Source organism: Dendropsophus ebraccatus, chromosome 13 (genome assembly GCF_027789765.1).
Source record: "Dendropsophus ebraccatus isolate aDenEbr1 chromosome 13, aDenEbr1.pat, whole genome shotgun sequence".
Taxonomy (NCBI): Eukaryota; Metazoa; Chordata; class Amphibia; order Anura; family Hylidae; genus Dendropsophus; species Dendropsophus ebraccatus.
In genome coordinates this window covers 75,377,496-75,402,976 of record NC_091466.1, presented here as the reverse complement: position 1 = coordinate 75,402,976, position 25,481 = coordinate 75,377,496, and the positions used below count along the sequence as shown (strand labels likewise).

The following is a 25,481-nucleotide window of genomic DNA, read 5'->3' as shown; positions in this document are numbered from 1 at the left end:
AGAATGAGAGAAGCGCGGGGCTAAGCACTTCTCTCCATGTGACCAAGAAGGTCCCATAGATTTACATTACGAGTTGATGTCGGTTACGCTGGTTATAATATCTCTATCACATGTGACAGAGAAATCGGTTAGGGTCCTGGTGTTCGATTGCCCATCAATCATTAGAACGAGCAGGGAGAAGCACATGGCTTCACGCTTCACTCCCTGCCTCACTGAGATCTCCATCTTCCTGCAGACTAAAGCCCCTATTACATGGAGCGATCAGCAGGAGCAAGAGAGCACCAACAGTCAGCAGGTAAGGGAGGGGGTGCAGGGAGCTGCAGGAGGGCTGCCCGGGCGATCCGTTAAATCATTTGGGCAGCTACCGATCTGCTACCATTGCTCCTATTACACGGTCATAAAGGAAAAACTGGGATTTCTCCTCTTTTCAAATCCATTCCTGGCTTTGGTTTCAAAGATCTGTCAGATAAATCTCTGTGTAAACGCACCATTCTGTGTGTTATGTGTTAGACTTGGTCTAATACAGGAAAGGGGAACCTTCTGCCCTCCGGCTGTTGCAAAACTACAATTCCTATTATGCCTGGACAGCCAAAGCTAAAGCATGATGGGAATTGTAGTTTTCCAACAGCTGGAGGGCCGAAGGTTCCCCATCCCTGGTCTAATAGGACCCAAACAATGGAGAAATGGATGAGGCATGCTGGATTCAACTGTCCGATCTTTTTATCCTCTGTCACATAAGCTACTGCTGGAGGAATATGGCAGCGGTTTCCCTATCCTGACTACATGAATGCTTGACCAAGCGGGGCGCTCATTCATTTGGAGGCATCAGGAGAGATAGATGTTCGCCTAATAAGTTTAGGCGACAGCTACCTTATGCATATGGCCTCCTTTAAGAAAATAAATATGTTTAAAAAAAAATGGTGAGTTTAAAATTAAAGGTTGTCAGTAGAGTAGCGTGAAGATTTAAACAGCTTCCGAATTCCATTCAGTACTAAAATTGTCTGTATTTAAGAAGCAGGCACAGAATGTGTAAATGTCCTCTCACGATAGTAGATCAGGTAAATAAAATCCTTAAAAAGAGACTCTGTCAGTAGGTTTATGCTCAGCCACTAGCTTAAACTAAACTAGTGACAGAGAAGCTGAACAGAATGATGTATCACTTATATTGTTCTGTGCAGCTGATCCAGAGATCTCCTCCTGAATAACATGGACAATAAGTAGTCCTCTTCCATATGTGCATGAGCTCAGAAGTCCTGGACATTCATGAGAAGCAGGAAACCCCACCCACCAGCTGCTGATTGACAGTTATCTATCCATGCTGTGTATAGTCAGTTAACTGTCAATCAGCAGCTGGAGGGCGGGGGGAGGGGTGTGGCAAGAATCCTATTCTCCTGCATATTAGGAGAACGGCTGAACAGAATGATGTAAGTAATACACCGATCTGCTCAGCATTTCTGTTACTAGTTTATGCCATTCTCATTTAAGGCAGCACAAACCCAGTGACAAAGTGAGTAAAAAAATTAAAATGTTGAAATTAGATGTATAGCTGCAATATAAACAACGTAAGACTTCTTTGCAAGATCCCTTTGCATTGACTTCACTATAAATTATAGCAAGAAAGAAGGTTAATCATAAACCACTGGGACATATGCTAAATGGGCCCGCATTCACTATGCATCAGGTCCAATAAAGTCTGAGGATATGATTGCTGCACACATTGGAGAGCAAGTAATGGCAGGAGAGACATCCCAAGCATGGTGTGAACAAATCTTTACATTGTCCTTGTGAGGAGTATGAATGTGATGCCTGATGGTCACAGAACAGTCACCTTTAACCACGTGCATTAGTGGAGATTTGTCGTATAAGTACTAGCCCGGAGTCAGTAAGCCATCAGAGGCCTTGTCACCGCCATCATTACTATAGTGCACTAGGTCAGGAGTTTTCTAGACACATGTTTTTGATATTAGTCCAGTGCATCCTACTCCCCTTCCACCGCTTGGCAATACGCTTAGCTGCAAAGAAACAAAGATTGCGATTAACGCCTCTGAAAATATGCATGTGGAATAGATATTTGTCTGCTCAGACGTATTAACCTTTCTGCGGCACGGTCATATCTAAAGGCACAAGGATTTTCAATGAACATGTAGAGGTACAAATGTGCCCTGATCCTGGCTGGTGGGATGTACCCTGCAGTGCCGCTTCCAGCTACAGAATTTATGGAGCCAAAAAAGTGTTCGGAAAGTAGATTGAAAGCAATTGTGAAGCAACCAGGTGATAATGGTGGAGGGGGGGGGCGATGTGACTGATAGAAAGGGTTCCATAACATACAGGGTCTGGGTCAACACGGGATAACTAATGAGGAGGAAGAAATGGAGGATTATCATTATTTTATCATCATCTCATCGTAATCTTTTTGCAAAAAAATTACTTTGCTTTGTGTTGTCATTGTATCTTATGGCTGCACGTCTATAGGTGATGATGTCACATTTTTATAACTAAAGTATAAAAACACACACAGGTAGATGAGAGACATGACGCTGTTGTATATAGACAGACATGGCGCTGCTGTATATAAAGACATGACGCTGCTGTATATAAAGACATGACGCTGCTGTATGTAGACAGACGCGACGCTGCTCTACATAGACTTGACGCTGCTGTACAGACAGACGTGACGCTGCTGTACATAGACAGACGTGACGCTGCTGTACATAGACAGACGTGACGCTGCTGTATGTAGACAGACATGATGCTGCTGTATATAGAGACATGACGCTGCTGTATGTAGACAGACATGACGCTGCTGTATGTAGAGACGTGATGCTGCTGTACATAGACAGACGTGATGCTGCTGTACATAGACAGACGTGATGCTAAAATACTACTCTTCCTTCATAAACTAAAGTGTTACCTCAGTGTTGAGGGTCACATGATTTTTGATTGGAAACAAACTGGATGTAAGGCCAATAGCAATGCATTTAAATGGCCGCAAGAATGATACAGTGATCATTTGTGTGGCCCAGCCGTTATTGTGTGGCTGTATAGGGTCTTGGCTCTTGACCTGGATGCACACAGTCACCCATTGATATCTAAGGCAGCCATGTTTTTCTGTAGGTAGGAATTATTACATCTACAAGAGCCACAATAACACAAACTAAGCTCAGGTTTAGTTGCGGAATCATCTCATGCAGATCTCCATGTGCAGGACAGTAGACTCAGCGAGCCATCTAAGCAGCCGTCCTGTCAGTCCTGCGTGGGACTGATCTGAGAGCTGTACAGTAGATTATAGGTATTACACACACGGTGGTCCTGATGTCAGAAATAGAACATGTATCACTGGGCGCGGAGCACGTCTTCCAGTTTAACCTCTCATTGATCTGACATTTTGTACACAGTCTTTGTTAATAATGTGTTACTCTGGAGAGTGGCTTCCTTCCTGCACGTGCGCCCCATGCCTGACTGGTAATTATCACCTTGACATATGCATTATACAGTACATCAAAAATTATTATTTTAATGGCTCTGCATTGGGGCCCTCACCCAGCTGTGTTTATTTGTGTTTTCTTCGGCAAAATATTTCTAAGAAGCTGCAACAACCAAATAAGCCTGGAGGAAAATTCCAGCTCTTTGTGCTCGGAGAAAAACTCCCCCCACCTACGGCCTGATCATGGAAATGGCCACACAAACGCTTAAGGCCCATCCTTGAAGAAGCTATAAATACAACGTCCTCATCCCCTGAAAACCACAGACTGTAAGTGGGCCTACAATGGGAATATTTTGGAGCAGTCCATTCATGTTAGGATGCGTATGGACTAGAGATGAGCAAACTTGGCCAATGTTAGGGTTCACACGAACCAGGGTGATCGACTGCCTGAAGAAGGTGGATGCAGCCCGAGGACTGCCAGGAAAACATGGATACAGCCAGCTGGATCCAGGCAGCAGGATTGAAATGATGATCGCCTGGGTTCGTGTGAACCCAACTTTTTGGCAAGTTTGTTCATCAGTATTGGCCGATTTCAAGAGTCAGGTTTGACATTCTGGTTGCTATGCATACACTGCTTAACAACTACACACTGTTCAGAAGAGTTGGCCATGCATCTTTTATTGCAAATGTTCATTCTTCAACCAGTTTATTCTTCGGGCGGACGGCAGAATCTTCCCTACTATAGAATGGCACAGGTGGAAATGCACGCGGCCGCGTTTGGGGGCGAGCTGCAGAATCCGCGGTGGGTGATCCGCCCGGATTCCTCAATGTGAACATACCCTCAGGTCAGGACAGTTGTCATTTCCGTTACAGCACAATGCCTGGCAGCCTAAGTCTTAGGGTATTATTATATTATAATCGTTTAACAACAGCTGCATGGACATCGTTACCGATGTCCTTGCAGCCCCTGCTTAAACTGCATACATTACATATCCATGGTCCAGGGCTCCCCTTGCGGTCCGCTTCTCCCCTGGTTACACGCGCTGCAGCTTTAAAATGACAGTCAGCTGACAGGCCACTCAGTCATCACTGGCCGCAACGGTCCCGGCCAGTGTTTGGCTGAGCAGCCTGTCAGCTCAGACAGGCCACTCTGAACCCTCAGCGTGCAGGACACGGGGAGAAGCAGAGTGCAGGAGGAGCCCTGGACCAAGTATAGGTAATATATGCACTTTGCAAATCGTCAGCCACCGGCCGTGCACCGCTATTACACGTAGGGGTTAATGGCGCTGAGTTTGACATACCCACAGTGGGACATACACAGCGAGAAATCCGCTGCGGATATGTTACGTGTGTAGGTACCCTTGATCTTCGTGGTACTGTACTGACACAGCCACACAGTTGTGTATATAAAAAGTACCACAAAGATTTAAATGGTTTAATAATGATACATGATGCCAGGAGTTCCAATTGTTCCGTTGCACGTTCTCCGTATATACAGGCTTTGCACGGCCTGAGGGTCCAAGGTAAAGAGTAGGAACTCTCTGTTTTATCTTGTGCCATGATGGCAGCGTCATTCAGAACACAGAAAGGCGAATATTGCAAAAGTTAACTACAAAATGTCTTCATCGCTCAACGTACAGATGTTTACTGCATCAGTAATGTGACTGGTAGAAGCGGTAATCCATTCTCTAGATGTCCGCGCTTCTCCAACAGCATCTCTGGCGTTAGGAGGGAGAATATTAATACTGTCAATGTGTGTGACAAATACCCCGCACAGTAGCAGCAGCAGCATGGGAAAGAGATTAGCGTGTAATTCCCATCCTGCTATTTATCTAATGTAATTTAGTAAATATTCTGCAGCTAAATATTAGGCCTGAACAGTATATGCAAACTATAAATAGAGAGACTGTAGTGAAAACACCAGCGCTACAAACATCAATATATCAGATGACTTGCTCCATTATTCCTGTATCCCTTCTGTAAGCTGAGAACCACAGACGGGGATGAAACATCATCAGTCTCCTCCGGCCGAGCAGATATGTGCAGCTGGACTGGAGGCCGAACAGGAGGAAAGTTTGTCTTGTGTCAAAGGTTCAGCTCCAAAGAATTCTCCTCACTTCTCAAATAGTTTTTGCAATTAAACCCTGATCTCTGACACCGCGCACTAATGTTCTGCCCATACAATTTAATTACCAAATAAAAATCACATGTTTCACACTTACCCGTCATTTCTTTTTAGTCTAGATATTTGGCTCTTATTTCACATTATATGTATATGTTTACAGAGGCTGGAGCTCAGTTTCTCTGTTAAAAATTCAAATCCTCTGCAACCTTTAAAACATCCATAGAGTTTCAAGATAAAATTAGAAGCTGTATATAACTGTCTACAGAAAGCTCCCCCTAGTGGTGGCTTCAGGTAGTGAGAATTACACAATTAAAAGGGAGTCTGGGTCAGTTTCAAAACATAAAATATAACAGTGCTATACAAAGGAAGGGGAGGAGAAAGACCTTTTGTTTTGGTCTTGCAACTTCCATGTGTTTCACAGAAAGTGGGAATAAGCACTTACACCTCCTTCATACCTGAACCTGCTTGGGACTCCAGGTGTCAATCAAGATCAAGCAGGGAGGGAGGAAAACAGACATTCCAGCTTGCAGCTATTCAGGAGCTTGGAAAAGCCTCTGACTTTTCTACAACCTGGAAGCACAGATGGATATATGAAAGGTAACGTGTGTCCTTGACCTAACAGCTATCTAACAGTGTCAGCAGTTAGGTACATATATTACAGCTAAGATATTCCCTTTAAAGAGGTACTCCGGGCTGGGGTTATTTTGAGTGTATGGCTGGGGAGGGGGTGACTATAAACGCCGCCGATCACTTACCTCCCCGGTTACAGCCGCACCGTTCTCCCGTCCTGCTTCCTGGTCTTAGCTGCAGCTTGAGACGTGACATCTCTAAGCAGCTCATCCATTCAGCGGCCGCGGCGAGATCCCGCTACGATGGCTGAATGTCTGAGCTGCCTTGAGACGTCACCGGACGGGAAAACAGGGTGGCGCGATCCGCGACCCAGCGCTGGAACAGAGGAGGTAAAAAGACTGGCAGCGTCTATATCCATCTGCATCTAGTCTGGGTGCAAATCCCCTAGGAGAGCTGGGTTCATCTTTCCCCACTACAGTGTGCAATATAAGGTAGCACCTAGTCTGTGGTGCATAATATTTAGAAAAGGCTTCTGGGATGAGATCCATGCAGACCAATATGATGTAGTGTTCAACCTCTGGATATGATGCCTGAGCCTGTGGACTCTCTGGTCAACCATGGCGAGGTCTGTTCTCAATGGAACCTGTCTTAAATTGCTATATGGTCTTGGCGATCATGCTGAAGCTCAGTTCCAGGGTGGTGGCATTCTTTTTATAGCCTAGGCCATCTTTATGTAGAGCAAAAAATAAATAAAAAATTTCAGATCCTCAGACAGTTTTTTGCCACAAGGAGCCATGTTGAACTTCCAGTGACCAGCCTGAAAGAGCACGAGAGTGATAAAACAAAATGTAACAAGCTGTAATGTAGCTTGAAATGCATCATAGAAGAATATGGCTGCATCTCATGTAGATGGAATAAAAATTACAAGTTTCAAAACGCTGGACTACTCCTTACGCTTTCAGCAGACCTTGGACTACATCCTCAAGGGGAATAGGTCGTTGGACTTCAGAAGAAGATAATCTTGTTTCTCTGATTTATAATTCTCTGAGATTCCTATCTGGCTGTTATCATGCACCCATGGCCACCAGTTCTATCTGGGGAAGATATCTAATTCCTTAACCAAAACGTACATATTCAGTCACACAATCCCTGCACTGTTCCCCTGTCAGCAGAAGCAAGAAATTGCTGCGATTAGACGGCATTATCTCTGGACGCTCCACACACCTAATGGCTTTCTCAGTCTTAAACTGTTGCTATTTTTCTGCTTTCTCCATCTCTTCCAAATGATCAAATGTCATCTCTAGAACGGTTTAAATTCTGCAAATGTTTGGTTTCCGCACAAACAAAATTAAAAGTAACAAAAGCAAAGCTGCTTATAAGGAAATCGAAAATTGTCCCCATATTTAAGGCTATAGTCACATGCGTCATTTTTTTTTGCGCTTCGTCGGCTGCAGTAATTTACCATATTGGTCAGACGTTACACGATTGTGTAAAGGATCTCTAAAAATCCCAATCACAAAATACATCTGGAAATGCGTTCCATTATAGAACCTTATGGGACTTCCGGTACATATACTTTTAATATAATTCCATATACTACTTGTTAAAGCTGTTTAGAGGGAAGATGAAGGGGGCACAGTTCCCTTCCTTTATTATAGTGATTGCGGGGGTCTTTATACCAGGGGGGAACCCACGGCACTACAGCTGGTACAAAACTCCAAATTCATCATGCTTGAACAACCAAAGCTTTAGCTATCCAGGCAAGATGGAGGGCCGTAGGTGTACTTCAGTATGAAAGTAAAACCTGTCCCTGAACAAAGAATTCACAATGCCCTGAGCCTGTGTGGGTACACCACTAGATGTGAACTAGTCGGACTCCAGACCATCAAAGTAGTACAACAAACTCCAGAAGAGGCAGCACTCCAATATTCAGTGAAGAAAAATATGATTTATTCACCCATCAATGTGTGATAATTCCATCTCCCAATGAGATCTTTATCAAACAACAGGTGAACCCGACAATAACATAAGCTAGCAGCAGCCTCTAGCGAACCTCGAGCAGCTGGAGTCCATCCGAACCCGAACTTATGGCATTTGATTAGCTGGGGCTGCTGAAGTTGGATAAAGCTCTAAGGTTGTCTGGAAAGCATGGATACAGCCAATGACTATATCCATGATTTCCACATAGCCTTAGGGCTTTATCCAACTTCAGCAGCCACCGCTAATCAAATGCCATAAGTTCGGGTTCGGATGGACTCCAGCATGCTCCAGGTTCGCTCTTCCCTAATAAAACCATTGACTACAACTGAAGGGAGCAGTATAAGGATGGTGTTTGATCATACAGGTTGACTGTAGCAGTGAGCAGCTCATTACTCATTGTCATTTCTAGAGATTATTTTTGTGACAATTTAACGTGCTAACTTTACCAGCACTAGAACTGTGGTGAAACATTGTCCTAATACTAATACTAATATCCTAGAAGGCACTGTCTCTCAGCTACATATCCTTGTTTGTATATTACACCTTAGTGTCTCTTCAGTATCTGCACTACATCCGGACAATTCTAGGGACCATTCAAATCGATTGATTAATTCATTCACACGATTCGTGCCCCAACCTCCACTACGAAAAAATAGGAGATGTCCTAGGGCAGAGGAGGATTGAGGCATGGATCCCCCAATAAAAGTGCAGACTCCGGCAGAGACCGTCCAGCAGCAGAGATGACAGGAGCACCTAATCTGACAACTACTCGTCCACTCCCCCCATGTTCGCCAGAAGTGGTGTGGTCCCTCGTTGCCTTCATCTCCCAGCGCCAGCATGAACCAGCGTAGTCCATGCCACTTCCAGTCAACATGTTTAAGCTGGCTGGCACGGGGGGAGTAGTCAATTAGTTGTCAGATTATGTGCTCCTATCACCTCTGCTGCCGGGCAGCGGGGGGGGGGGGGGGGGGGGGGGGGGCGTGCCCTCTATTGGGCATCTGTGCTGCGATCCATCTCTGGACATGTGGAGGGGGTCGCGGCACGGATAGTGTGAATGAGGCCTTAGTGTTGGTTATCTCATTTTTGGTAATTTATCTCTCTACTCCTTTGTATTTGACCGGTGTTCGCCTACAAACCGGGCACGCTGATGCATAAAGAGGATGACTTAGCGCAGGAATGTAATGGAAAGGACGACTTAGACTCCCTCATTTGTGGGTTTATAACAAAAGAATACAAGAACATAGTGAGATAAAACTTGTAGATCTAGAATCAGCGTTGTATACTCTACTGATGTATAACGGGTGTTTTGGAGGTGACATAGTCGCTTTAAGAAATCTGATTGTTGCAAAGCAATGGCCGTGCCATAAGGAGAAACAATACCACTCCCCAGCCATAGCATCTGTTTAATGCCGGTTACTGACCTGTGTCTCGGATGATAATGTCCTGTCCACTTCACACTTGCTCACTACAATTTATGGGGCTATCCTTTTCCAGTTTGATGAAGTATAAATGAGTTGTTTTACATGATTATTTTTCAATAAGACCAGAGCTTCCTACATGGAGGAAATCACTCACAATCCTCCGCCGCTCACAGATGACTAATGATGATATATACAGCAAAGGTAACGCATTGTAAATCTCTTATCCTGCCGCACGCCTGCCTGCTGGGAATGGAAACCTATAGGACTAGACCAATTTACTGTATTTCTTTGCTGGTTTTCTTTTGATTCTCAGATTTTTTCTGTACATTATCCCCAATGTAAGAGATGGTCTAGGCTGCCATTAGCAGTGATTCTATGGCCTCTGCATAACACAAGCACCAGGATAGTCCCAGTGCATGCATAACATGGATCCATAGCGCCCCATTCATCCGATAGAAGCGTGAAGTGTGTCTGTTTGGCCTTTGTTTCAGATGTATACATCAGGGTTTGGCACATGGCATAGCGCAATCTATCATGCTATTCCATCTCGCTGGATCCATGTGGTATGTGTCTTAGGGGTCATTCACATGTTCGTTCAATTCTGTCTGTACACAGGCGGTGTTCTGCAGACTGGACCTGGGAGCTCCCAGCATTATGATACTGCTTTGAAAGTTTGTGCTAGTGTACTGACACAGCCGTGCAGCTGTGTCGGTACACTTGCGTGAACTTTTAAGCGGTTTATGAACTCCCGACATAATAATTAATTATGATGCTGGGAGCCCCCAGGTCCAGTCCGCAGAAAACCGTCCATGTACGGATGGAGTTCTACTGACATGTGAATGACCCCTACGGTGAGTTCACACAGACAGGATCTGAAGCAGATACGATGGTCCAGATTTGATACTGTGTTCAGTTATTAAGATCAAATCTGCTGCAGATCTGCTGTGGATACGCTGCAGATCCGTACCGTCAAATCCACTGCAATACGGTACCCTTACGGTATACATTAGACATATACATCGCAGATTATCCCTGTCCCACTTAAATAGAATTAAAAACGGGCTTTTGTGTATAGCAATGCAGCCAGTTCATCAATGAGCGCTGAATACCAGGGCACCCTTACCCCTAGGAACGCGTTCTGGTGAAACTTCTCCACCAGAGGTTACAATTAACATATATATTCGTCACTCAGCTTACAGTATACACAGCCGGCAAGCATCCTATGGGGGCCTCTAGACTCCACTGTCAGATGATGTCGGTATGAAACAGGGTCACTGCACCCTTTTGTTCATGGAGAGATAAGCTATTGACAGAGCAGCTGTGATCTGTGGGGAAACCTGGCTGTATGTGTTCAATTTCTCCACAGCGCCTCCACAGGAGAAATGAATTATTACACTTTGCCCATTCAAAACACTAGTTAGCCTATGTAATACAGGACAAGTCCTCAGCACCAAGATAAATGTGGCCGCTCTGCCCTGTGGCCAAGAGATGAAGCCCTTAAACAGAGGAGAACCCTCTGCAAAACTCTCTTCTCATAGTGTATGCATTCACAGGGTGCACAAATATCAAGACAATGTTGTACTTCTGACCACCAAGTATTAATGGACCCAGAATATTTACTTACCTACATCTTCTAACTAACTCCACATTTTTCCATGCAACAAACTTTCCAAAACAATCGATAGATGACCCCCTCACTAATCCCGGGGCACACGTGTTAGACATAAACAGCCACATTAACGTGACAGGTTTGTCTGTATGGGGTAAAAAGACGACATCCTAAGATCAACGGGGTATGAAGTATTTATTATACTAACTAGACGTCATGATCAGCAGAGGTCGTATAAGAAGAAGAAAGCGTTACTCAGATTAGTCATTAAATACAATCTGTAATGAAACACATGAGCAAAGATTACCAGATTACTCCTAGCAGTCTGCATCCCCTCCCTGCTCCCTCCACTACTCCTCCTAGCAGTCTGCATCCCCTCCCTGCTCCCTCCACTACTCCTCCTAGCAGTCTGCATCCCCTCCCTGCTCCCTCCACTACTCCTCCTAGCAGTCTGCATCCCCTCCCTGCTCCCTCCACCACTCCTCCTAGCAGTCTGCATCCCCTCCCTGCTCCCTCCACTACTCCTCCTAGCAGTCTGCATCCCCTCCCTGCTCCCTCCACTACTCCTCCTAGCAGTCTGCATCCCCTCCCTGCTCCCTCCACTATTCCTAGCAGTCTGCATCCCCTCCCTGCTCCCTCCACCACTCCTCCAAGCAGTCTGCATCCCCTCCCTGCTCCCTCCACTCAGGGCCGGCCTTTGGGGTGTGCGACCTGTGCGCTTGCACAGGGCGCATCACTCCCGTCTAGCTGGGGGGGCGCTGAGGCAGAGAGACAGCTGTCTTTCTGCCCGAGCGCTCCTCTAGCTGGCCGCCCGGCGCCCCCCTCCTGTGGTGGCTTCCCCCAGCCTCCCCTCCCCACGTGCGCCGCCTACTGTGTCCTATCAATCTTGTGACTGCTTGCGGTCACAAGATTGATAGGACAGTACGCCCCCGGCTGATGCGCGCTCCCTGGGAATTCCCCAGCAGAGCACGCATCAGTGACCTCTGCGTAAGCCGTCGGCCTTGTAGTTCCTGCACAGGGAGGAAGTACCGGCCCCAGCGTGCGCTGAAGTCACTGGTGTGTGCGGTGCCAGAGAGCGCGCATCGGCCGGGACGAGACGAGAGCCGCGGCGGGGGAACGAGGAATAGGTGAGTTGTGTGTGTGTGTGTGTGTGTGTGTGTGTGTGGGGTGGGGGTCAATCTATAAGGGGGTACACAAGGTGGAAATCTATAGGGGGAGACAGCAAGGGGTCAATCTATAAGGGGGTACACAAGGGGTCAATCTATAAGGGGGTACACAAGGGGGCAATCTATAGGGGGAGACAGCAAGGGGGCAATCTATAAGGGGGTACACAAAGGGGGCAATCTATAGGGGGAGACAACAAGGGGGCAGTCTATAAGGGGGTACACAAGGGGGCAATCTATAAAGGGGTACACAAGGGGGCAATCTATAGGGGGAGACAACAAGGGGGCAGTCTATAAGGGGGTACACAAGGGGGCAATCTATAAGGGGGTACACAACAAGGGGGCAATCTATAAGGGGGTACACAACAAGGGGGCAATCTATAAGGGGGTACACAACAAGGGGGCAATCTATAGGGAGGCATCTATAAGGGGGGGGAGACAACAAGGGGGCAATATATAGGGGGGAATTTATAAGGGGGTAGACAACAAGGGGGCAATCTATATGGGGGATCTATAAGGGGGTAGACAACAAGGGGGAAATCTATTGGGGAGGCATCTGTAAGGGGGTAGACAACATAAGGGGGCAATCAATAGGGGAGGTATCTATAAGGGGGAGACAACATTAGGGGGGCAATCTGTAAGGGGACAATCTATAAGAGGGGACAACATAAGGGGGCTATCTATAAAGAGGACAACAAGGGGGGCGATCTATAAGGGTGTACACAATAGGGCAATCTATAGGGGGAGACAAGGGGGCAATCTATAAAGGGGTACACAAGGAGGCAATCTATAGGGGGAGACAACAAGGGGGCAATCTATAGGGGGAGACAACAAGGGGGCAGTCTATAAGGGGGTACACAAGGGGGCAGTCTATAAGGGGGTACACAAGGGGGCAATCTATAGGGGGAGACAACAAGGGGGCAATCTATAAGGGGGTACACAAGGGGGCAATCTATAAGGGGGTACACAACAAGGGGGCAATCTATAGGGAGGCATCTATAAGGGGGAGACAACAAGGGGGCAATCTATAGGGGAGGCATCTATAAGGGGGGGAGACAACAAGGGGACAATATATAGGGGGGATTTATAAGGGGTAGACAACAAGGGGGCAATCTATATGGGGGATCTATAAGGGGGTAGACAACAAGGGGGAAATCTATTGGGGAGGCATCTGTAAGGGGGTAGACAACATAAGGGGGCAATCAATAGGGGAGGCATCTATAAGGGGGGAGACAACATAAGGGGGCAATCAATAGGGGAGGTATCTAGAAGGGGGGAGACAACATTAGGGGGGCAATCTGTAAGGGGACAATCTATAAGAGGGGACAACATAAGGGGGCAAGCTATAAGGGGGGACAACATAAGGGGGCTATCTATAAAGGGGACAACAAGGGGGGCGATCTATAAGGGGGCAATCTATAAGAAGATACAACATAAGGGGGATGGACAACACAGGGGGGCCATCTATAAGGGTGACAATACGGGGGCCATCTATAAGGGGATGGACAACACGGGGCCATTTATAAGGGGTACAACATAGAGGGGCCATCTGTAAGAGGGGCAGAGGGGACAACATGGGGGGAATCTGTAAGAGGGGCAAAGGGGACAACATGGGGGCCATCTGTAAGAGGGGCAGAGGGGACAACATGGGGGGGGGGCATTTGTAAGGGAGACTACAAAGAGGGGGCCATTTATAAGGGAGGGCTACAGAGAGGGGGGCCATATACCATAAGGGGACTACACAGAGGGTGGTTCTTATGGAGATCCACTTAGGGCCATATATAGGGAAGTCTAAACAAGGGGCCATCTATAAGGAGGCTACACAGGGGGGGGGATATACTATAAGGGGGTCACATAGAGTCAGCCTACCCACTAACTGAGGGTGTAAAGGGGCCAATACAGATGTGCAGTTAGTAGAGAGATGAGGATGGTGCCAGAGTGAGGAGTCTAATATGTCTGTCTGGCAGATTCTGTGGATTTGTGGCTCGGAGAAGTTCTCATGATGGCCCAGGGCAGATGGAGAAGAAGATGAAAAGGGAAGAACTCCGATCAGAGAAGACGTCTCCTGTGAGTCACTGGATATAACTTCACTGTAATGTATATGGTGTACAGAGCTGTGTAGGGCTGGCTCTACCTCTATAGTGATCTGTGTACAGAGGATTTTATTCAGTAGTGGCGGTGGTTTTAGTCAGTATGTGGTGGTGTTGTTCAGTATCAGTGGTGGTGTTAGTCAGTATGTGGTAGTGTTATTCAGTAACAGCAGTGGTATTAGTCAGTATGTGGTGGTGTTAGTCAGTATGCGGTGGTAATATTTGTTACTTGTAGTCTGGTACTTTGTTTTATTGGATTTAGTATACTGATTTGGTCAGTAACAATATGATAGTGATGGTAGTGGTTGTGGTGTGGCGGTAATATTTGGGAGGGTGGGGTGATGGGTGCTGGATATTGTCTGGAGGAGTAGGAGCTTTATAACACCTTGAGGGGGTCTCAGCAGACCCGTGTGTGTGTGTGTGTGGGGGGGGGGGGGCGCCGAAAAAAAGTTTCGCACAGGGCGCCAATTACCTTAAGGCCGGCCCTGCCTCCACTACTCCTCATAGCAGTCTGCATCCCCTCCCTGCTCCCTCCACTATTCCTAGCAGTCTGCATCCCCTCCCTGCTCCCTCAACTACTCTTCCTAGCAGTCTGCATCCCTTCCCTGCTCCCTCCATTACTATTCCTAGCAGTCTGCATCCCCTCCCTGCTCCCTCCATTACTATTCCTAGCAGTCTGCATCCCCTCCCTGCTCCCTCCACTACTCCTCCTAGCAGTCTGCATCCCCTCCCTGCTCCCTCCATTACTATTCCTAGCAGTCTGCATCCCCTCCCTGCTCCCTCCACTACTCCTAGCAGTCTGCATCCCCTCCCTGCTCCCTCCACTACTCCTCCTAGCAGTCTGCATCCCCTCCCTGCTCCCTCCACTTCTCCTAGCAGTCTGCATCCCCTCCCTGCTCCCTCCATTACTATTCCTAGCAGTCTGCATCTCCTCCCTGCTCCCTCCACTACTCCTCCTAGCAGTCTGCATCCCCTCCCTGCTCCCTCCACTACTCCTCCTAGCAGTCTGCATCCCCTCCCTGCTCCCTCCACCACTCCTAGCAGTCTGCATCCCCTCCCTGCTCCCTCCACTATTCCTAGCAGTCTGCATCCCCTCCCTGCTCCCTCCACTACTCCTCCTAGCAGTCTGCATCCCCTCCCTGCTCCCTCCACTACTCCTCCTAGCAGTCTGCATCCCCTCCCTGCTCCCTCCACTACTCCTCCTAGCAGTCTGCATCCCCTCCCTGCTCCCTCCACTACTCCTCATAGCAGTCTGCATCCCCTCCCTGCTCCCTCCACTATTCCTAGCAGTCTGCATCCCCTCCCTGCTCCCTCAACTGCTCTTCCTAGCAGTCTGCATCCCTTCCCTGCTCCCTCCATTACTATTCCTAGCAGTCTGCATCCCCTCCCTGCTCCCTCCATTACTATTCCTAGCAGTCTGCATCCCCTCCCTGCTCCCTCCACTACTCCTCCTAGCAGTCTGCATCCCCTCCCTGCTCCCTCCATTACTATTCCTAGCAGTCTGCATCCCCTCCCTGCTCCCTCCACTACTCCTAGCAGTCTGCATCCCCTCCCTGCTCCCTCCACTACTCCTCCTAGCAGTCTGCATCCCCTCCCTGCTCCCTCCACTTCTAGCAGTCTGCATCCCCTCCCTGCTCCCTCCATTACTATTCCTAGCAGTCTGCATCTCCTCCCTGCTCCCTCCACTACTCCTCCTAGCAGTCTGCATCCCCTCCCTGCTCCCTCCACTACTCCTCATAGCAGTCTGCATCCCCTCCCTGCTCCCTCCACTACTCCTCATAGCAGTCTGCATCCCCTCCCTGCTCCCTCCACTACTCCTCATAGCAGTCTGCATCCCCTCCCTGCTCCCTCTACTACTCCTAGCAGTCTGCATCCCCTCCCTGCTCCCTCTACTACTCCTAGCAGTCTGCATCCCCTCCCTGCTCCCTCCACTACTCCTAGCAGTCTGCATCCCCTCCCTGCTCCCTCCATTACTATTCCTAGCAGTCTGCATCTCCTCCCTGCTCCCTCCACTACTCCTCCTAGCAGTCTGCATCCCCTCCCTGCTCCCTCCACTATTCTTAGCAGTCTGCATCCCCTCCCTGCTCCCTCAACTACTCTTCCTAGCAGTCTGCATCCCCTCCCTGCTCCCTCCACTACTCCTCCTAGCAGTCTGCATCCCCTCCCTGCTCCCTCCACTATTCCTAGCAGTCTGCATCCCCTCCCTGCTCCCTCCATTACTATTCCTAGCAGTCTGCATCCCCTCCCTGCTCCCTCCACCACTCCTCCTAGCAGTCTGCATCCCCTCCCTGCTCCCTCCACTACTCCTCCTAGCAGTCTGCATCCCCTCCCTGCTCCCTCAACTACTCTTCCTAGCAGTCTGCATCCCCTCCCTGCTCCCTCCACTCCTCCTCCTAGCAGTCTGCATCCCCTCCCTGCTCCCTCCACTCCTCCTCCTAGCAGTCTGCATCCTCTCCCTGCTCCCTCCACTACTCCTCCTAGCAGTCTGCATCCTCTCCCTGCTCCCTCCGCTACTCCTCCTAGCAGTCTGCATCCCCTCCCTGCTCCCTCCACCACTCCTAGCAGTCTGCATCCCTTCCCTGCTCCCTCCATTACTATTCCTAGCAGTCTGAATGCCCCCTACTCCCTCCACTATTACTTCTATCTGTCTTCAACGGCCCCCAGCTTCTTCACTCTCGATGGTGACATTACTAGGGAAGTGGGGCTAAATTTTAGAGACCAAATCCGGCCAAGCCTTCTGTGACATCAGAGGATGAGGTGTTGTCTACAGAGAGAGGGAGGAGCCGAGGAGATGGAGACAATACACATTCTGTAGTTCCTAAATTTTCGAGATCCTGTCAGGGGTGAATTACGCAAAAGCTGCTGAAGCCAGTACTATTAGTGATTATATAAGAAAGTTCAAAATTTTAAGTTTTATTTCAATACAATTTTCTTATATCGGATTACCCTGTTAAGGTTAACAGTCGCTTCCACTGCTGCTATAATAAACAGTATATGTATCCGTTATAACGTTTCATCGCAGCACACTCAACAACTGTAACTATTGTACGTTATATGTGAATGCTATTGGAGTAGAATGCAACTAAGGAGCAGAAAGTGGAGGAATGTATTATATTAACAGCATGTAACCAATCCGTCCAAATCATTGGAAGAATTACTGGAGAGAGAACACCAAGACACTTCCAAGGTCAACTGTGTGTCATGTTCATACATCAGTACAATGGCAGCACTACTGCCCCTCTGTGCCAAGACATTTTTCAGCGAAATCACAAAACTCTGAAATATTTGGAATATCCTCAGGTCACAGTATAATAATAACCATGCCGAAAGTGGTGTCAAAATTACATTTTCTCAAAGGCCAAATGCTAGGAAATAAACTACAGCTGACGCACTTTTACTAAAGACCAACAACTTGGAGACCAATGTGATTTGGCCAAATTGCAGGGAGATTATATAAAAGTATAAAAAGCCATAATACATAAAAGTTCTGAAATGGGGAGAATGGTTTGAGAGATTTTTACAGTGCACAGCAGTGCTACATACTCACCTGTCCCACTCTACTGCAAATGCTGATTCCCAGCCCACTGATATCTTCTTCTTTACAACTTACGGTGACGTGCCATTCTGACATTAAGTGGAGCATAGAAAGTATAGCGCCATCTACATCTATGCTGTCAGAACGGTACTGTCAGGATGATGACAGTGGTGGAGGGCGGCGGACACCCGGCGACCTGGGAAACAGCACTGGTGGCAGAGAGGGACAGGTAAGTATATAGCGCTACTACATCCCCCCCAGCATCACAGATTAGTACTTTACATTGGACAACCCCTTTAAAACCAGCATATATGTTGTCAAAAAATAACTAGTTGCTAGGATAAACGCCAAATTGCGAGTGCTATCAGCCTTATAGCAAGTCGATCTAGGTTTGTTAAAGGAGCATTTCCATGGGGCCCGGCTGTGAACAGGAACACAAATTTGCTTCGCTGCCTACATGCAATATTTTTACTGTAACGTTAAAGACGTGATCATCCAACAAACAAGTGTTTGCTTACTTGTCGGCAGATTGTTTTCCCTTTAATATAGGAAATGCCCTTAACTTTTAATCTACAAGGGTGTTATGGTAAAAGAATAAATGGTTAAAACGGTTTTCCAGCAATGAAAACTTTATGTCTTGTACTTAAACATCGCTAAGCCAATCACTGACCGCCAATGGTGATCCACCGGAATCAGTCATTGGCAGCAGGCGGAAACAATATACATGAGAAAGCAGCAGGGACCAGGTGCGAAGCCATGGAATCAGAGAAGGAGAGTATATGGTAGCTTTTTTTATTATTAAAGGAGGACTCCAGAAATTATTTTTACATCATTTGGTGCCAAAAAGTTATGCATACAGTATTCTGAAGTTGCAAATTATTCCAGGACACAGTGCTCTCTGCTGCCACCTATGGCCTTGTCAGGAATGGTACAAAACAGGAGCACATCTCTTCATTCTCCCTGCTCCAGGGCATACAGCCGACGATTAAACTGGAAGGCTTGAAAAATCTGCTAACTTTCTGGCACCAAATTCCCCCTTTCAAGGTACCAAAGCCAAATGTAAAAATAAGTTTTGGATTGCTGGAATAATCCTTTAAGTAATTAAATGGAAACCAACAAAGAAATGTACAAAAAAAATAAATAAATAAAAATCACCACTTTAAGACTTTCATTACTGGCTACTAAACAAATCACTGGTCCATTCAGCTACTCCTGGCGATTCTGGTAATCTCTAATGATATAGTAATAGATTCAAGGTAAGTAATTGCATGTGATTTAAGTGTTACCACTGAGATAACTTAAATCATCTGTGCAGCTTTGACCTTATAACTTAATAAGTTTTTGAATTACAGCCAACACTAGTTCCTCTATCTTTTCTGATAGGCCTCCTTTAGTTTGTACCTTGCCCACTGGTATATAAAGCACAGGTGAACCTCAGCACTACCTTTGCAAGGCTTGAGAACTGAGGATAATCAGAGTCCCATCCTGGAGACTTGCTGCTACGGGTGGTGCACTCACCAAACGTAGACAGTATAGGCAAAGAAATTCAACTTTCAGAAGGACAGTGGAGGCACTCACCAATTGTAGCAAAAATGTATAAACTTTATTCCTTCATAAGGCAACACACGGATAGCGGATGAGTTATCAGGCTTACAGCTGTGACATGTGAAACATCTGTAAGCCTGATAACTCATCCGCTATCCGCGTGTTGCCATGAAGGAATAAAGTTTAGACATTTTTGCTACAATTGGTGAGTGCCTCCACTGTCCTCTTCAAAGTTGATCCAAAGTTAATCTGGTATATAACCATGTATCTGCACCTTTGCAATGATATAAGTCAGACGGTACCCATGGGCCTGAAAACTTTTGTGGAATTCCCATTAGAATAGGTCAAATTAGCTCACAGTCATGTTATATTTACAGGAGTCCTTAAGGCCTTCATACACCTTCAATAGCCGACGATCATTCGGCTGTCAGTTATATCTCCCGCCTGCTGCCCGTCCTCCCCATACATAGAGACGTTCAACATGACCGAGTATTCCAGTGCTCTCTATGGGGAGGGGTAAACTGCAGCGAGCGCGCTCTCCCTGTGGCTTATCTCCCTCTAACAAAAGGGCCAGATGTAATTTTCCATCACGGCCGACCACTATCACCACTGACATCATCTGTTGGTGTTTGTTCTAGACGGCCCCATACACCTTATGCCAACAGGTTCAGCCGGGCATAAGTCCAATGCTACGTTTACACGGAACTATTATCGGGCGAATTTTCGCAATAACGATCGAATCCGAACGATAATCGTACGTGTAAATGTGGCGAACGATATATAAATCATTCATTTTGATCTTTTAACATTTTCTTAAATCATTATTCGTTGTTCGCAAAAAATTCACCGATCATTCCGTGTAAACAGTCGTTCACTGATTTTACCTATGTGTGAGATAGGCTTAAGCGATCGCAAAACGAATTTTCTGTACGATATATCGTTCCATCTAAACGCTGATCGTTATAAAAAAAGTCATTACTTTGAAATCGTTAATCGTACGATCGGGCCAATAATCGCCTCGTGTAAACTTAGCACAACGGTCCATTAACACAGAAAGATTATCTGCCAAAGATTTGAGGCCAAAGCCAGGAATGGATTTGAAAAGAGGAGAAAGCTCAGGCTTTCCTTTATGACCTGATCCCTATTTATAGTCCATTCCTGGCTTTGGCTTCAAATCTTTGTCAGATAATCTGTCAAATAATCTTTCTGTGTAAATGGACCCTAAAGTGTACCATTAGAAATTATGTGAGTGAGATTCATTGTATACCCAGTTACAATCTCTTAACAAACCATAAACAAACCATTTAAGGGTCCGTTTACACACACAGATTATCTGACAGACATCTGCCAGATTTTTGCAGCCAAAACCAGAAATGGATTAGAAAAAAAGAGAAATCTCAGTCTTTCCTTTATGACCTGTTCCCTGTTTACAGTCCATTCCTGGCTTTGGCTGCAAAAATTTGTCAGATATCTGTCAGATAATCTGTGTGTGTAAACGGACCCTTAACCATCTTAATAAGCCTTAATGCAGGAGTATGATGGCGCGTTTACACGAATCGATAATTGGCCCGATCGTACGATTAACGATGTCGGAGTAACGATCAGCATTTAGACAGTACGATATATCGTACGGAAAAATCGTTTTGCGATCGCGCGCCCGTAGCCCGGCCCGCCCGCTGCCCGGCCTCCCGCTCATCCGCAGCCCCCTGCGCCGGCTCGATCGCCACCCCCGCCACTCTCATCGCCGCCGCTGCCGCTCTCATCGCCACCCGCCGCTCCGGTCGCCCCCACCCCCACCGCTGCAGCTCCGATCGCCATCGTCGCCACTCTCATCATCGCCGCCGCCACTCTCATGGTCGCCCTCCGCCGCTCACATCGCCACCCTCCGCCGCTCTCATCGCCACCCTCCGCCACTCCGGTCGCCCCCCCCCCCCCACCGCCGCCGCTCCGATCACCCCGCGCAGCAGGTCTTTGGACATCCTCGGCTCCGCTCTTCAGTGCACCGATTGGCTGAAGAGGGGAGCCGGGAATTTCAAACGGCTCCTCTTCAGCCAATCAGTGCTCCTCTTCAGCAGTGATTGGCTGAAGAGGAGCAGTTTGAAATTCCCGGCTCCCCTCTTCAGCCAAACAGTGCACTGAAGAGCGGAGCCGGGGATGGCTGAAGACCTGCTGCGCGGAGCAGGTAACGTATGACCGGCGATCAGAGCAGGGGGCTGCGGATGAGCTGGGGGCCGGGCTGCAAACAGGGGGCCGGGCTGCGAACGGGGGGCCGGGCGGCGGGCGGGGCTGCGGGCGGACTAACGCGCGACGGCTGTTTACACGGAACGATCGGCGAATTTTTTGCGAACGACGAACGACGATTTGATGACGTTGAAAGATCAAAACTGACGATTGCTCGTTCGTCGTTTGATCGTTGGCTGCGTTTACACGTACAATTATCGTTCGATTTCAATCGTTATCGCGCAAATTCGCCCGATATTCGTTACGCGTAAACGCGCCATGACCCTCAGGGATGTGTAAAGGGGTCTAATCTGCAATAAACATTATTAGTAGTAAGGCTGTGTTCACACTGCATTTTTGCTGTCTGTTTAACCTACATGTTAAAAAAAACAAAAACAAACAAACACAGAGGCAAAACGGATGTGGCTAGATGCCATACTACTGAATCAGTTTCCTATTGATGGTTTGAAAAATATATATTTTTTTTTTTACACGATAATGAGGTTGTCCAAATTGTCCAAAGAAATAAAATGAAATGTACGGAACAGTGAAAGTAATGAAAAAAATTTAATCTAAGGCTATGTTCCCGCACAGTATTTTGCTACCAAAACCAGGAGTGGATTGAAAACACAGAAAGGCTATGTTCACACACTGTTGAAATTGAGTGGATGGCCGACATTAAATGGCCAATAATTATTGTTATTTTTAAAACAATGGCCGTTGTTTTGATATAACAGACTTTATTTGATCAAAATACTGAACAAAAATACTGTGTGGGAAAATAGCCTAAACCCAGCCTTACATTATTTCCCAAATCTGAAGACTGTTGTCTCACACCAGGCCTACCTGTATACATAACAGCAGGTGATTCGTTCTCTCTGTCCTGGGATGACCAGTATACAGCTGAACCATATCTTCACTAGTTCTCTAGAAAGAAGGAAAATCAAGCATCAGTTCGCTATACCCAGGGTAGCCTAAACACATCATTTTAGCTATATTCCCATAAATTCATGTATACGGGGAGAGAGGCGACACTGCTTGTCAGTCTACACATACTTGTCTTGTTATAACAGTGAACATTTGGCAACCACTATTGAATACAGATTAAAAAACACACATATACATTACATTACAAGGTGCGCACACACACACACACACACACACACACACACACACACACACACACAGGTTTGCATTCTATTCAATTAAGTCCTGTTATTCCAGGGAATTATCTGCACACACCAGAGTAGGATGATGCAGGACATACATGAATACTGTGTGTAAGTGCGGATATTTTGTGTACATTGTATAACAGTATCACTCGGCAGCAGGTGACATAGGTCTGTGTATATCATCTACCCCCTGTGTCTGGATTACATCATACAGCTCACCTGACCAATAATTAAAAGTTTATACTAATTGTTTAAACTGGGAAAGAAGTCTGGGGGCTCAGACAGCGGAAAGCGAAGCCGTTACAAGGTATTTACCTAATGGTGATTTGTTTCTAATCTGTTCATTAGCACAAGAAGCATGTCCTGCAGCATCTCAATGGCAAATATTCATCATTGCTGGTATGGGGGGCACTTACATGACAACGCTTTTGCCTGGGGGGCTGGATCTAGATAATTACACAAGATAGTAGATAGCTTAGTGCTGCATCCAAATGAGCAGATGCTACGCATAATAACCCTTTCACTACTGCAGCTAGCAAACAAGGTCATATATTGGTATGGAAGCAATGCCGGCCAGAGGCCATAAAGAGTAAGACCAAATATCGTCATCTACTCTGGGGAAATAAATGTTTTCATATCAATTGGTATCACAGTTAAAACAGATTTGTAAATAATTTCTAGTAAAAAAAAAAAAAAAGCTTCCAATTACTTATCAGCTGCTGTATGTCCTGCAGGAAGTGGTGTATTCTTTTCAGTCTGACACCGTGCTCTCTGCTACCACCTCTGTTCATGTCAGGAACTGTCCAGAGCAGCAGCAAATCACCATAGAAAACCTCTTCTGCTCTGGACAGTTCCTGACATGGACAGAGGTGGTAGCAGAGAGCACTGTGTCAGACTGAAAAGAATACACCACTTCCTGCAGGATTTACAGCAGCTGATAAGTACTGGAAGACTGGAGGTTTTTGAAGAGAAGTAATTTACAAATCTGTATAACTTTCTGACACCAGTATTACTGGCATCACCGCTCAGCATTGGGAGCCATGATAGCAGAAGGATGGTTTATGATGGCTGAGGTCACATGCAGTATAAGGTCATGTTCACATGGTGTGAGACACCGGCTGTTCCGTGACCTGGCCGGTGTCAGAGAAGATCCTCCCGGCCGTTACTGCGGTATTGGGATGCGGGCGCATCAGTGAGTGCCCGCATCCGAATTTGCACACTATGGAGTGTACGGCCGGAGCCCCTCACTCCAGTGAGTACTGACAAGGTTTTCTGCGGCCGCTGTTCAATGAATAGCTGCCGCAGAAAACTGACATGTCAGTTGTTTGCAGCGCCGCTAGGGGTCCTGGCCGGAGTTTACAGTATACCATGTGTATACACTCTGGCCGGGATTCCATAGAAGGCAGCACTACACAAGTTACATAGTAATCACAGCCGTTGTTATTACATAACTTACGTAATGTGAACATAGCCTTAGTGATATCACCACTCAGCATTGGGAGCCATGATAGCAGAAGGATAGTATGACATGGCTGAGGTCACATGCAGTATTATTGATATCACCGGAAAGTGTTGGGCTCCTGATGGCTGGAGTGCCTAGAGAAGCTTCCGGACTGGTTCACCATGGGATTGCACAGGTGAGTAAAGACTTTTATACTATTTAATAATATTTGATTGTCTCCTTTTAAACATTTTCAAAAAGCTAGATAAGAGGAACACAATGAAGCTTTCCAAGCCTGTGTGTGGAAAACCACAATGGAAATTTGTCCATACACCAGTCTAATGTAAAAATCTCCCCCTCCCCCATGCCTAATGTATTGAGAGACACCTACATTAAAAGGGGTTGTTCGGCTTTTTAAAAAAATATATTGCTGCTGGTGCATATAAAACAAATATGTTATGCTTACCTGTCCGCGCTCCCTCTGTGTCCTCTGCTGACTGCAGAGCCTCCATTTCTGAGACAAACTGGTATCAGGAATGACAGCCCTCTCAGCCAATCGCTGAGTGAGATGGGAAAGCCATGCAGCCAGTGATTGGCTGAGCGGGCAGTCACTCCCGATACGCGTTTTTCTGCAGTCAGTAAGGGACACCAGCAATGGTGTCAGCGTCTTCACCTAGCGAACGATCAGCCGATGATTGTCGTCATCGGCTGATCGTTCATTTAGGTTCAAACCTAAAATCATCAAGAAATCATACAAGGAATAGGTGTGCGCGGCGGGCGACCGACCATTTTAAAATATCACACTTTACCTCAGCATCAGCTTCGAAGCGGCCTGTCTGAGCTGACAGACCGCTCAGCCAATCACTGGCCGGGACCGCCGCAGCCAGTGATTGGCTGAGCGGTCTGTCAGTTCAGACAGGCCGTTCCGAAGCTACTGTGGCACGGGACCCGGGGAGAAGGAGAAGACCTGCAGCCTGGTGAGGTAAAGTATGAAACAAGGGCATCGGTAACGATTGTCGGGCCGTGGAATAAGCCCAGTAAATGAGTGCCGATCTAGCAGATCGTCGCTCGTTTACATTGTTGATCGGGCCCTAGTCGGCCCGTGGAATACCACCCTAAGTCTTTTCCAATCTCCTAAATGAGAGCTTAGGTTACAATTATACCTTATAAAGTTCACTATTACATG

At 46.9% G+C, this 25,481-nt stretch overlaps 1 protein-coding gene across 2 annotated transcripts in view; it reads right to left on the bottom strand.

Annotated features, from left to right (window-relative positions):
* BMP4 (bone morphogenetic protein 4) overlaps positions 1 to 25,481 on the bottom strand; it is a 220,614-nt gene that overhangs the window by 141,042 nt on the left and 54,091 nt on the right. For both annotated transcript variants that reach the window (XM_069950740.1, XM_069950741.1), the window contains exon 3: positions 22,529 to 22,609. The gene's annotated coding sequence lies outside the window, so the exon portion shown is untranslated. The remainder of the gene's footprint in view (positions 1 to 22,528; positions 22,610 to 25,481) is intronic.